This window comes from Cynocephalus volans, chromosome 6 (genome assembly GCF_027409185.1).
Source record: "Cynocephalus volans isolate mCynVol1 chromosome 6, mCynVol1.pri, whole genome shotgun sequence".
NCBI lineage: Eukaryota > Metazoa > Chordata > Mammalia > Dermoptera > Cynocephalidae > Cynocephalus > Cynocephalus volans.
The window spans coordinates 44,902,247-44,917,692 of NC_084465.1; positions in this window are offsets into that span (position 1 = coordinate 44,902,247).

Below are 15,446 nucleotides of genomic sequence, written 5' to 3' on the forward strand. Positions count from 1 at the left end.
GAAGAAAAGAGAGTAAAATAGTGTTTCTAAATAGAGCCATGAACAGTAAGCATTCCTAAATGTGTTTTTTAAAAAATCATTTTTTTTTTTCCACAGTGGATAGACATTTCCCTGTTTTCTACCTTGGCTTTCTTTAGAAGTAATATAGTAAAGTAATAGGGAAGACATTTTGTTATAAAAGGAGAAAAAAAACCCAAAATGTAAACTAATTCCTGAAAGAACAACACTGAGGTTGAACTGAGAGCAATATTATTGTCATGGTTTTATTTGCACCTTTTCCAGGAAGGAGTGGAGGGAAAGAAGTAAATAGAGAGCTATTGCTTTATTCTTAGAATTTTTATATACACCGCCCCACTCCCATTTTAAAATTTTTGAAAACTTTCAAACCTATAGAAAAATTAAAAGAACAATGCAATGAACACCTATTTGCCTCTCATTTATATTCAACAATTGACTGAGTTTCAAAGGTAATAACAAGAGAGGAATTGGAGGCAGAGGGTGGAACGAGACTCAAGGCAGTCACTGGAATATAAGAGGATGTTTGTCAATGTAAAGAGTTCTTAGGTGAGAAAAATTATAGCATATTTTTATGCTGACAGGAATGATCAAGACAAAGGAACATTGATGATGTAGGAGAGAGGGGTCAGGTACTAGAGTAATTTCCTTGACTAGGTGAGAGAGTCTGACATCTAGTACACAAGTAAACATGAAATAATTCTTACATATGTTTTCCAGGTAATTTACACTGCAATGTGGATATATGCTCAAACTTATATTCCCAATGACCATTTCAATGTTTTGAAATAGGAAGATGAATTTGAATTAGTTTATCTGTAATAAAAGGTAGGAAGCAGAGTATATGAACACAGGTACAGATAGGGTGGATATGGTGGTAGAAGACTGTTGAAGTCTTCTATTGATTGCTTTTGTATCTCATCGAATTGGAATCAAAGTCATTAGTTGAGAGTGATCATTGGGGGGAGGTATGCATGGTATGTGAGAGAGGAGACGATATGAACCAATTATCAAAGAGAGTAAATAGATTAATTAGGTAAATATAGTGGGAGAGGGACAAAGACACGCTGTGGTTTTGAGTCTGGAACAACATTTTTATCTATGATGTCTCTAGAGAGAGTAAAGCCCTCTATAAAGAATGTAGAAACTATAGCAACTTCAGACAGTTGGTGAAACGAATTTTGTTCTTGCGGAAAGGAGAAATGGGGTTGAGATGATCTGTGGGGAAAATATATATCCTTAGGTCTCTCGTTCTCCTCTTTCATCATGGAGAAGTAATGTTTCACCAGAAATAGAGGATCTAAGTTTTGTGAGAAACTAAAAAGAGCAGAATAAGAGACCTGTTAGAGAATGTCAGTGAGATCATACTTAAGCTTCTGCATGTTATTTTTAGGATCCTTAGGTTCTGTGAATGTACTTCCAGCTCCCTAATGTGTGAATTTGGTCTCTCTGCAGCTGGGGATCAGAGACTGTCCTCCCTGTAGACTTCATAAGAGTGAATAAAGACTTGACAGTTGTGTGATTAAGGCATGTAATTCAATGACAAAATTACTATAGCGTCAACATAAATATCAATGAGATAAGTTAATTTAGAAGCCCAAATTGAGTCTCTGTTCTCACGTGGAGTATTTAACATAACCTCTTTTTCTCCTGTATTTGATATATTTTCCTGGGCAAATCTGCTACACTTCCAATTTTGTCCTGCCAAGTGAAAGTTTTTATTTATTCTATGATCTTTTCAATTGTCTCTCTATATAAATGGTTTAATGTCTTTGGTATTTGAAGCTCCAAAAATTACTCATCAGCTGATTTTGAGACTAAAACATAGGTAAGATTTGTTAACAAATTTGGCAAATAGAGTCATTAACCTCTTTAAGATAACATGAGACTATTCACACCCAAAGCAGAGCTGACCCAAAGACAATCCTTTAAGCTGTTCTAAGAATCCTTCTCTACAGAAAACTTTAATTACATTAATTAGGGTAGACGTGGTTGTGTTAGCAGATAGATTTCAACATTTTAGTGACTTTACACAGTATAAATTAATTTCTTTCTCACTTAATAGTCCTGGGAGGGTGCTCAAGATGGGTTGGCTGTTCTTCATATGGTCACTCAGGGACCTATTCTATACTGTGTTTCTAAATGCTCATAAATATTAGCATCCCACTGGAAGACACAGAAAGAGCCTGGAGGAGCCCATGAGAGGTTTTATGTGCCAGGCACATGAATCACTTTTAATCATAGTCTGAGTTGGCAAGAACTCAGTCACATGGCCATATCTAGCAAGGGAATCTGGGAAAGATAGCTTAGTGATATTGGTGGGATTTTGTTTATTGGAAGTCAAGTATAAGAGAGAGGCTGTAAAGACATTTTTGGCTTTTAAGATATGAATTTTTAACAAGTAGAGCCTTACTCTCATGTCTTCCAAGAAGAGGACTGGTAATATGAGAGAGCAGGTCTGAGTGAGAAATCTGTTGTTGGCTCACTTACAGTCCTCCTTGGGTTTAGCAAAGGAGGCAAGAATTTACAGCATATCAAGGAATTGAAACCCAAATCGGAGACTTGGGTGGTCCAAATTCTTATCACCATAATTCTAGCATGGCTTGTCTTTATATCTTTGACTTAATAACAAAGACTTGACTGAAATATTAGTGATATGTGTGTATGTGTGGGCTGTGCTCTCATGGTGTACACACTGCATGTGAATGTCCATTAGCATATATTACAAATCCAAATGTTTTTTCTTTTAGGGTGAATTAAGCTATTTATCAATCTATTATCATAAAAGGAGATCATGATATGTATTCTGGGGCAATTATGAATTTAAAGTTCTTAACAGCTAAAAATTTAAATCCATTACTAAATATTTAAAAATTTACAACTAAAATACCACAGAGCATAAGCCTGTGTATTCCCTTGCTGGGAATAAGAGAAATTCCAATCTCCTTCAGATTGTATGCAAGGAAGACAGGCACTCTTCCATCCCCCAGTGATGTCTAAAGGACTTCCTAAGGCAAGAGCTGGGCTCTACTTTAGTTTCTGACCTGTAAGGGAACTGGCTGTAATAATTCAGTCTAGACACAAAACATTAACCAGTTCACAATAATAAATCAATGTAAAGTGAAATCTAAAATTTTGGAAATTCAAAGCAAATTCCTAAATTTCATTGAGGAAAGACCAGATTTTTCTACTAACTATAAACCGAGATTTTCCCAGCTTATTTTCATACCCACATCCCTCTGCCTCAAGAATTCAAAGACTGGTTAATAGTGTGATAGTCACTGTTTCTAGTGTCATTATTCTTAAAATCCTCAATATTAAATTCTGCCCCCAACCCAGACTAATTATCTCTCAAGCAATATGTTTTTATTTCCTGTGCCCCTGGATGGTTTTAGAGAAATGAGGGGGAGGTTCATTCCCGAGCTTGTGTTTATACGAAGAAGAGAAATGGTGTATTTTAAAGAATTAGGGGTTCTTGCATGATCTCATTTAATCTACAATGGACTTTTCGCTTGCTGCCTCCCAGGTAGAGCTTAGCATCTGCCATAGTGGTCCACAAAGAGATGCTAAGGTCCACAAGACCAACTCAAGACCTACACACAACTTTATTAATTCATCCAAACTTTAGGGAAACTGTAGTCATTGGATAGGCTAAACTGTTACAGAAACAAATGGCATATTAGATAATCTTTCCCCACCCCTATTCTCACCCTCAAAATGGTCAATGGGAATGTGTGATAGTTGGAGAGGCATAGTCATGGGAATGATTAGTGATTTTCTAATTCTAAATGAGCATTTTCCCCTTCGTGTGAGGAAAATGGCCAACCTTTTAAGTGGTCTTTCCCATTGCTAAAAGACCAAGGGACAAGGGACTGCAGGGTAATCAATCAACAATCTTAAAGAGGCTCCTTCCAGTAGAATACGTTGTCTTTCAGGGCAGGTTCAAAAAGCGTTTAAGGAAGAAGTTGGAATTTCACAGCCTGAGTGTGAAATAGAATTATATGAGCAAGAACAAATGTAAAAAATATTTCTATCAGGAAGGCAGGCTGGGTCTTCAAGAATATTTGACCCTTGGAGCATATTGAGGAGAGTGGAAAATGTATTGAAAAGATCAAAGTTCCTGTAGGTTTCTCTGAAACATCTCCTGAAAAGTCAATTTAAATTATACCTACTGAGACAGATAGAGTCAGAGATGTTTAGATATAGAGTTGGAGGCATCGTGAAAACAAAGGTAATCTCCACTTAACATTTTCTTGGTATTTCCAGTCTCTGTACCTGACTGCAGCCTTGAAGCCAGCCCCTTTGAGGAAGCGGAATGGACTACTGCTTCATCAATGCCAATATTTCCTATATGTTAAAGATTATCCTGCAGAATGCATGTGCAGGTTGGACACACAGGAAGGCTTTTAAGGAAGGCATTAGGCCTACTGAATCTCACGTAGCCTCATCCAAGACTTTATGATGCTTTCTGCCTTCATGAATAAATTCAGATATACTGAGAGAGAATCAGGAATGCTTAGTGGTCACATGAGCAATTGGTTGCTTATTGAAAGTGATAACCTTGAACCCTTTCACGATGGAATGGAAAAATAAATGACTTAACTCATCTCCCAAGCCCATTAATCTCTTCGGGAGAGGCTTTCACCAAGTGTACTGCAGGAAGAGATTATTTGGAGAAGAGGGAGGCAGGAGAGTTTGAATCTATTATTTTCCAGGCCTTTCCACACTACAGACATAACTCAGGCCTTCAGGCTGATACCCAAAGAGTCAGAGAAGCTCATGAAGGCACTTGGCCTCACGCAAAGTCTCACAACTGTAAAGAGGAGTATGGTAAGGAGCTTGGTGAATTATGTACAAATTTCCTAAAATTTTTTGTCTTTCTGTCTGAATTCAAATAATCTGAGACAGTGCTGGACAACTCTAGTGACCATATGGCCAATTGGCCTCCCCACGTACCAGGATTGTTGTGATGGAGTGAATAATGGTTTGTTCCTTCCAATTTCCAAGTTGCCGTGTGGGAGAGGCTTTCACATATTTCCTATAAGCAAAGGGTTACTTGCAGCCAGTAATTGTAAATATCCAATAGTAGCGTTTTCCCAGGAATTCACAGGTGCCATTGTATGCTTTTGTTTTGGAACTGCCAAGAAGTTGGGAAAGTGACTGTGTTGCATGTCTTCATGCAAGGTCTTCAGGCACCTTACCTGTGCCAGTGTGAGGGCAAAGGGAAACTTCATTTGACCAAAGTCAAGTGCAACTTATACAAAGAGCCTATTGTTCTTTTGTCATGCCTCGGGGATTTGTTCCAGGCTTTACTTCCCATTTCACATTTTCTGGGTTTTGTGCTAAGACCTCATATCTGTATTTTACCTCCCTATCTAATCAATTTCTTTGATGCTTTGTCATACCCATTTCATTTTGCTTTTAGATACTTTATCAAATCTTAATACTTGTATATTTTTAATACTTAGAATTTTTGCACAGATTAAAATATTACATAGAGTGCTGAAATCCCTTCATGAACACTTATCTCATTCATTCCTTTCTCCCTAGCAGTAGCTACTATCTTGGCCTTGATATATATCATCCATCCATGTTTTATGTCAATGCTAAGTACAAATGTATTCATACATAGTTATATGGTTTTGTCTTGAAGGTTCACTGAACATATTGATAGGCAATTTGCTTTTTAAATTTATCATTATGTTTCTGAGATTTATCCATATTGGTTTATATAACATTGTTTTAATTGCTGCAGTAATAGTATTACGCTGATATTAATATATTAATATAGTAATAATCAATATCACTATACCACAATTATTTGTCCATTGTTCTGTTAATGACATTTTAAAAGGTTTTTGTTATTATGAAGTAATATAGCAGTGAAAATCTTGTAATGAGTTTCGTTGTACAGATGTGCAAAAATTAGCTGCATTGCATACCCAGAAGTAGAATTGCTTTGTTGAAGGGTATACACATTTATATACATTTACTTTGCTTGTTGCTATCACAATGTTCTGTAGTATGTTTGCACCAATTCTTTTTTTAAAAATTTATTTTTTTATTTTTATTGAAGCATAATTGATGATACATATTCTTGGGGCACAATGTTGACTACCATCACCTGTGCACAACATGTGCTGGTCAAATCTATATCATTAACATGTTCATCATTACAAATCATAATTATTCTTTATGCCCCTTACCCAATCTCTCTACACCCCTGTCTCATTCCCACCCCCCACATCTAGTAACCATAAATTTGTTCTCTCCTTCTGAATGATCAACAAATTATTGTGGTCTTTTCCATCTTCTTTCCTTCCTTTCTTTCCTTCTCTTTTAGCACCTACTTATGAGTAAGAACATATGGTATTTCTCCTTCTCTGCCTGGCTTATTTCACTTAAAAATTTTTCTCCATGCTCATCCATGTTGCTGCAAATGGGAAATTTCATTCTTTTTTATGGCTGATTAGTATTTCACTGTGTATATATTCCACAATTTCCTTATCTAGTCATCTGTCGATGGACGTTTAGGTTGGTTCCACATCTTGGCTATTTTAAGTAGAGCTGCAATGAACATGGGAGTACAGGTATCCCTTCAACATGATGATTTCCATTCCTTTGGGTATATACCCAGAATTGGGATTGCTGGGTCATAGGATAGATCTATCTGTAGTTTTTTGAGAAACCTCCATATTGTTTTCCACAGTGGCTGTACTAATTTACAGTCCCACCAACAGTGCAGGAAGGTTTCCCTTTCTCCACATCCTTGCCAGCATTTATTATTCTCAGTCTTTTTAATACTGGCCAGTCTAATTTAGGTGAGATGATATCTCAACGTGGTTTTGATTTGCATTTCCCTGATGACAAGTGATACTGAGCATTTTTTTGTGTACCCATTGGCTATTTGTATCTCTTTCTTTGAAAAATGTCTATTCAGCTCCTTTGCCTGTTTTTTAATTGGATTATTTGATTTTTTTTTTTTTTTTTTGTCTTTTTTGTGACCGGCTGGACCGCACTCAGCCAGTGAGCACACCGGCCATTCCTATATAGGATCCAAACCCGCGGGGGGAGCGCTGCTGTGCTCCCAGTGCTGCACTCTCCCCAGTGCGCCACGGGGTCGGCCCAGATTATTTGATTTTTTACTGTGAAGTTGTTTGAGTTCCTTACGTATGCTGGATATTAATCCCTTGTCAGATGCATAGTTTGCAAATATTTTCTCCCATTCCATATGTTGTCTTTCTGCTCTGTAGATTGTTTCCTTTGCTGTGCAGAAGACTTTTAGTTTGATATAATCCTATTTGTTTTTCTTTGGTTGCTTGTGCTTTTGGGGTCTTATTCATAAAGTCTTTGCCATTCTTATTTCCTGAAGTAGTTCCCCTATGTTTTCTTTTGTTAAGTTTATGGTTTCGGGTCTTATATGTAAGTCTTTAATCCATTTTGAGTTGGTTTTGGTATGTTGCGAGAGATACAGGTCTAGTTTCCCAGCACCATTTATTGAAGAGGCAGCCTTTTCCCCAATGTATGTTCTTGTTACCTTTGTCAAATATCAGTTGGCTGTAAGCATGTGGGTTTATTTCTGGGTAATCTATTCTGTTAATTGGTCTGAGTGTCTTTTTATGCCAGAACCATGCTATTTTGATTACAATAGCACTGTAGTATAATTTGAAGTCAGGTAGTGTTATGCCTCCAGCTTTATTTTTTTTGCTCAGAATTGCTTTGGCTATTCATGGTCTTTTGTTGTTCTTTATAAATGTTACAATTGTTTTTTCTATTTCTGTGAAGAATGTCACTGGTATTTTGATGGGGATTGCATTAAATCTGTAGATAGCTTTGGGTAGTATCGACATTTTCACAATGCTAACTCTTCCAATCCAGGAGCATGGAATGTCTTTTCACTTTTTTATGTATCCTTTAATTTATTTTAGTAGTGTTTTGTAGTTCTCATTGTAGAGATTTTTCACCTCCTTGGTTAAACTCATTCCTAGGTATTCTACTTTTTGGTAACTATTGTAAATGGGCTTGCTTTCTTAATTTCTTTTTCTGCTAGGTCATTATTGAAGTGTAAAAATGCTACTAATTTTTGGTGTTGATTTTGTATCTTGCAACATTACTGAAATTGTCAGCTTTAAGAGTTTTTTGGTAGAGTCTTTAGGATTTTCTGTATACAAGATCATGTCATATGCAAATAGGAGACAGCTTGACTTCATCCTTTCCAACTGGAGGCCCTTTATTTCTTTCTCTTGCCTGATTGCTCTGGCTAACACTTCTAATACTATGTTAAATAAAGTTGGTGAGACTAGACATCATTGTCTTGTTCCCATTCCATCCATTCAGGATGATATTGGCAGTGGGTTTGCTGTACATGGCTTTTATTGTATTGAGATATTTTCCTTCTATATGTAATTTGCTGAGGACTTTTATAATGAAACTACACCTTAGACCAATTGGATCTGGCAGAGATTTACAGAACACTTCATCCAGCAACTACAGAAAATACATTCTTCTCATCAGCACATGGAACATTCTCCAGGATAGATCACATGTTAAGTCACAAATTAAGTCTCAGCAAATTTTAAAAAATCAAAATAATTTCAAGTATCTTTTCAGACAATAATGGACTAAAACTGGAAATCAATAACAAGCAAAACTGGAAACTACACAATACCTGGAAACTAAACAACAGGTTCCTGAATAACCTATGGGTCCAAGAAGAAATTATACAGGAATCAGAAAATTCCTTGAAACTAATGAAAATGAGGATACATCATACCAGAACCTCTGGGATACTGCAAAAGCAGTACTAAGAGGGAAGTTTATTGTAATAAATGCTTACTTCAAAAGAACAGAAATACTTCAAATAAATTACCTTATGCTACACCTCAAAGAACTAGAAAAACAAGAATGATCCAATCTTAAAAGTAGTAGATGGAAAGAAATAATTAAGATCAGAGCAGAACTAAATGAAACAGAGACCAAAAAAAAAAAAAAAAAAAAAAAAAAAAAAAAAAGAGAGAGAGAGAGATGAACAACAAAAAAAGTTGGTTTTTTGAGAAGATAAATAATATAGAGAAACCACTAGGTTAACAACAACAGAAAAAAAAAAAAAAAAAAGAAGAAGAGAGAGAAGAGAGAGGACCCAAATAACAAAAATCAGAAATGAAGACATTACAACCAATACCACAGAAATACAAAGAATTATTAGAGACTATTATGAACAAGTATATGCCAACAAATATAAAAACCTGGAAGAAATGGATAAATTTCTGGACACATACAGATTACCAAGACTGAACCAAGAAGAATTAGAAAACCTGAACAGACCAAGAACAAACAACAAGATTGAAGCAGTAATCAGATGTCTCCCAACAAAGAAAAGCCCAGGACTAGATGGCATTATGGCTTTACTGTTGAGTTCTATCGAACCTTTAAAGAGCAATTAATACCAATTCTCTTCCAACAATTCCAAAAAATTGAAAAAGATGCCACTCTCCCAAACTCATTCTATCAGGCCTGCATCACACTGATATCTAAACCAGATGAAGATACAAAGAAAAAAAGAAAACTGCAGGTCAATATCCGTGATGAACATAGACACAAAAATCCTGAACAAAATATTAGGAATCAGAATATATCAACACATCTAAAAAATTATTGACCATGATCAAGTGGGATTCATCCCAAGGATGCAAGAATGGTTCAACATACACAAGTCAATAAATGTGATACACCACATCCACACAGTCAAGGAGAAAAACAATATGGTGATCTCCATAGATGCAGAAAAAGCATTTTACAAAATTCAACATCCCTTCATGATAAAAGCCCTCAGCAAATGATGTACCAATTCTTAAACATATAAGAACATTAAGAGAGTTTCCATTTCTCCACAGCTTCTTCAAAGCTTTGTTTTGTCAGACAAAGACTTTTGCTCATCTGTGACCTGAAATTGTATTATTCTGATGTATGATGGTACTTCAAAAAGTTCATGGAAAGATTCATATTATCTTTTAATACTATTTTTCCATGAACTTTTTGAAGTGCCCTCATATACGTGTGCACGTCTCTGATTCTTCTTTAGCTTTTTTCCTTTTGGGTTCTGTCTTGTGTGAATGCACTATTCTTACACATATTTTTGAATTTTTCTAATGGGTTATTTTTCTTTGTTTTCATTGGTTTTAGGTTTTTAAAAATGAATTCTGAATACTAACTCTTTTACAGTTATATGCTAAAAAATACCTTCTTCCAGCTGAGGCTTTGTCTCTACATTTTGTGTGTGTGTGTGATGCCTTTCACAGAATGTTTTAAGTTTTAAAACAGTTAAATTTACTAATCTTATCTCCCCTGTAGAATTTGTAATCTTTGTATCTTGTTTAGGGAGGTTTTTTCTGCCTGAAATTCATAAAAATATGCTACTATATTTCTTCCAAAAGTTGTAAAATTTTGCTTTTCATATTTAAATGTTTAATTCACTGGAATTAATTTTTGCCTGTAGTGTGAGGTTGGGATATAGGCCTGTTTGTTTCATATGGATAAACCTATTGTCTCACTGCAGTGCATTGAAACTAGTTTATCTTTTCCATATCGTTTATAATGCCACCTGTGCCACATATCAGCTTTTGCTACTTTACACACATTGAGGTTTTACCGATGCAGCAATCTACTTCCAGGCTTCCCCACGTGTTCCAAAAGTGTGTTTGTTCCTGCCTACACCAGTACAGTACTCTCTTAATTAGCATAGCTTACAGTAATAAGCCTTGATATCTGATTGGACAGTTGCCCCCACCTTGCTCCTCAACTTCAGGATTATTTTGATGATTCCGTTTTTTATGCTTTTATACTAATTTAAGGATCCACTTCTAAATTCCATAGAGGACTGTTGGGATTTTTATTAATATATAACTTGCATTTATAAGTGAATTTGTGGAAAATGATGATCCTTTGTAAATATTTCTCCATTTCTTCAAGATTTTCTTTCTTTCCTTCAAGAATCTTTATGTTTCTATGAAATGGCTTGCGTGTTTTTTGTTAAACGCATTCTTATGTACCTTAGAGTTTTTGTTGATACTGAGAGTAGAATCATTTTCTACAGTATCTTCTATTTGTTTCTGTTTGTTTGTTTTTTGATGGCTGGCCGGAAGAGGTTTCAAACCCTGAACCTTGGTGTTATCAGCACTATGCTCTAAATAACTGAGCTAACCGGCCAACCCTGTTTGTTAAATACTTGCATACAAGAATGTTCTACATTTTTATAGTTTACTTTGTATCTAGCAATTTTGCCAAAGTTTAAAAAAATCAATTATTAAATATTTTCCCTCGATTAACTTAGATTTTCAGAATAAATTACTTCATCAAGTGGAGATAACAAACAGTTTCTATTTCTTTATAATGCTTACATCTTTAATTCTGTTTTCTAATCTTCTTATATTGGCTAGGATCTCTAATACAATGTTGAGTAGAAATTAAAACAGCTGACACACTTGTCCCTCATTTAAAACAGAATGGCACTGATTTATCATAAAATGGATTTACAAACTTTACTTTTGTTTGGTTATAAACACACATCAGTTTAAGAAAATTCCATTTCATTCCTTGTTTGCCAAGAATCTTCATCATGTATAAATTTTAAAGTGAGATAAATATAGCTATTCGTTTTCATATTATATTAAATACAAAGTAAATGCCAATGTATTAAAAACATAAGTATTTTTCTATCTTTTATCTCTACTGTGATTTTTATACTTTTAATTTTGAGATAATTGTAGCTTCACATGCATTTGTAAGGAAGAATATTGAGAGATCCCCTATACACTTTACTCAGTTTACCCCCATGGTAACATCTTGTATAACTATACTACAATATTGCTACCAGAAATTTGACATCTATGCAATTTACCAATCTTACTCATATTTCACAAGTTTTATACACAGTCAAGTGTGTGTATGTGTGTGTATTTAGTTCTATACAATTTGATTGCATGTGTAATGAAACCACCACAGTTAAGATATAGAACAGTTCTATCACAAGGAAACCTAATTTATTAAGGAATTATAAAATACCTTAGGTTTAAAGATCATTGGAAGACTGTTCAAAGAATGCAATAGATACATATGTTCACATAAAAATAAAAGTGTTCTATCAAAAAATAAAATATGGGTGCAAAATTGTTCTGCACTCTTCAGTCATCCAAAATTTCAACAGTATTTTGGAAGAATATGTAAATTTAAATATGTACTTTGCTATATTCTTATATCAGTTTTATCTTTCTAGAACTCTGAGGGTACTTGGGTTGGGAGAGATGTATATTTAAATCAATGCATATAGATGTATAAAATAACTCTAAGCCTTTAATTAGCATGTTATCTTATTCACAGTTACCTGGAGATTAAGTTATAAAGATGTACTCTTGAATTTTATTTTCTCATTAGAAAATATTCTTGCTGCATAGCTGTTTCTTTAAATGGAATTCCCTCCTTAGTAAGACACATGCTTTACCTTTGTAAAAGGACCCATTTTGATTTGAATCACTTTGATATTATCTCCAACACATGATAAAAATTAAATCCATGGCTTTGACAGATTTCTCAAACGATTTTGAGAAGTATGTTTCTATATGCTTGCTCATTGTCAGTATGTTTACTTTCTAAATAAACCTTGGTTAAATAATGTAGTATCTATATAACAAGATCATATAAAATGGAAGAACCACTATTGATGTAGTAAAAAGAAAACAGTCTGAAGAAGTAGGTTTTCAGGGAAAGAGAAAGCAGTGCTAGAAAAGGAAAGAGAACATAAAAGTGGGATGATGGAGGAAATCAAAAGGACCTTCCTGAAAGCACTAGAAGCAGGATTTAAGAAGGTGCCAGGAAAGCAACAATGGTAAAGAAAATAAACTCAGCAATGACAGTGAAGAGGGAGAGAATGTGTCATGTAGTTAGCCTGACATCACTGCCACCCTGGAAAGCTAAAACCTTTTTTTAGATGTATGTTTTACATATATGTATATAATAGCTGACGTTTTCTGTAATCTCTAGGGCAGGGCTGGAGTACTGTCACAAACACTTTCAGACTGTAGTAGGCAATGCTCTGTGGAAGCCAGACTGTGGAGATGAGATGGGAAGGGAGACAGCAAGTGCTAGGTTGTGTAGGAGAACCAGAGAATTACTGAAAACATAAACAAAACAGAAAGGTAAAATGAGAAGCAAAGACAATTCCAGTGAAGGAGGAGAGAAACATGGGTCATCTTGTTGAAATGTTTTGAAGCTGCATTTCAGAAGAAGCACAATTCTTCAGTAGACTGGTCCAGAATGAGGGAGGGTGAAGAGAGAGCTCACCGTCTGAGGGAAAGAAAGATGCACTAAGTTTCAAAGGAATGTACTAGTTTTCCTCATTTCTCACTTTACACACACTCCAAAATGTGCTCATATTATCAGAAATTTTTATCTTCTACCCTATAAGTTGGATGCTAAAGCCCTTTTTCTGTTTTGAGAATTTATGTAGGGCTTGCCTGCTTTCCAATATTCATAAGCATAATCCCAATTTAGCAATAGTTATTTGTTCATTTATAAGTGGAATGATTTTTCCTCTGGATAGGGCTGGCTAAAGGAACATGGCATAGGTGGTCATCTAAGATGTAAGATCTGAGGGGCAATGTAAATATCTCCCGTACTCTCAAGCACTGTCTTCACCCTGGTGCCGTAACCTGGAAGTCCACCTTTGACATTGAACTGATTTAGACTGCCATACACGAACATACTGACAACTTATTATTTGCCAGACAATTTCCTGTCAATGTAAAAGAAGAGGAACCGGGAGGCATGATAGCCTTGGTTGTGTGACTGGGATTTGAAATGCTGGAAAGAGTTGTTTGGTTTGCCATTGCATTCGCAGTGCTTAAAGAGTACACAATAAATATTGGTTGTATGAATGAATGAAGGAGGGAATATATTGGAACAATAGAGTGGATTAGTGGGATATTATATAGGGATCAAAAATAAATGAACTTCAGTTCCATGTAATAACATGAATGAGTTTTGGAAATATAATATTAAGGAGAAATATTCCATGAAGTTATATAAAGAAAGCAAGAAAATGATGGATGCAGGATTCAGGTTGCAGGAGAGGCAGGAGGATGAGTCAGAGGGGGTCACTCTTGACTCTATGGTAAGATGAGGATTATTGTTGGGGCTCTAGACTCCATTTGGATAATGGTTTCAAGAATGTCTGTTGCAATATTAGAAATTAATTAAACAATTAAATAGATGGAAATACAGAGACTAATGATGAGAATGTGTCACTGACCCAAAATTATTGGTACATTATAAGTCCAAATTAATGACATACATGCAATATATAGAAAGAAAGAGAAAGAGCTCAAAGTTTAGACTGAGGTATGCTGAAAAAAAGTTGCCCACATCACGGTGCTTGCCTCTGGCTCAGGGAATGTGGAAAAACAGAGCACCTGTGAGGAACATACCCGGTATGACTTCATATACAAGGAAATACATAGTCCTTCTCATTCAGGGGCTTGAGTGGTGTCTACCAAAAATATTAGAGTTGGATGTGTAAGTAAAGAGCAAATCATCTACTGTCTTAGACACTGATGAAAACTAACTTACTGGTTCTCTTTTTGCCATAATTCTCAGGAAATGCAGTTCTCAATGTGACTGTCAATCATTGGAATCTTTAAGTTTTCATAGTTACTAAATCATCCACATTGTTTTCATGACTGTAATTTTATATTTTTATTTTGTCAAATTATTTGTCTGTGTTTTGTGTATTGTGAATAATTTAAATTATGTTCTTAATGAAGTAGACAAAATAAAAAATATGTACCACTAATGGGTAAAGTCTTTAGTTCGGTAAAAGGGAAATAAGTAATTGTAGAGATAGCAAAAACCACTTGGTTTAGCAGTAGAAATACTTTACTTTTGTGGCAATGTGTGAGCTATTTAACATCAGTAAATAAGGATGTCTAGAAAATAATATTTACAACACATTGAGCAAGTAACATATTTGGTTGGAATACTAGAAAAAATAATTGACCTCACCTTTTGGCTACATATTTCAAAACCATATGTTTCAAACTGAGGATCAGCTTGCAGAAACCTCTTAAGTTTTCTGTTCCTAGATACCATAATAAAAATATTATGTGGCTTCTGGTTTCAAGGTGGCAGCATAAAGAATTCTCTGCTCCCTTCTGTTTTTTAATATTATCCCCCAAACAAAAATGAAGACAAAAAAGAAACAATATGAAGTTGATTTTCGATGAACTAGGAGACATCAGCAGCCTGAAGCACAGGACGTGAAAGCCAACGGAGTTAATGTGTGACTTAGCAAGCAGGTCAGACTCAGTATCTCTGGTGGGGAGACTACCCATGAAGCTTTAGATAGTCTTTGGAATTGAAGGTATCAGACAACTGGAGAGATG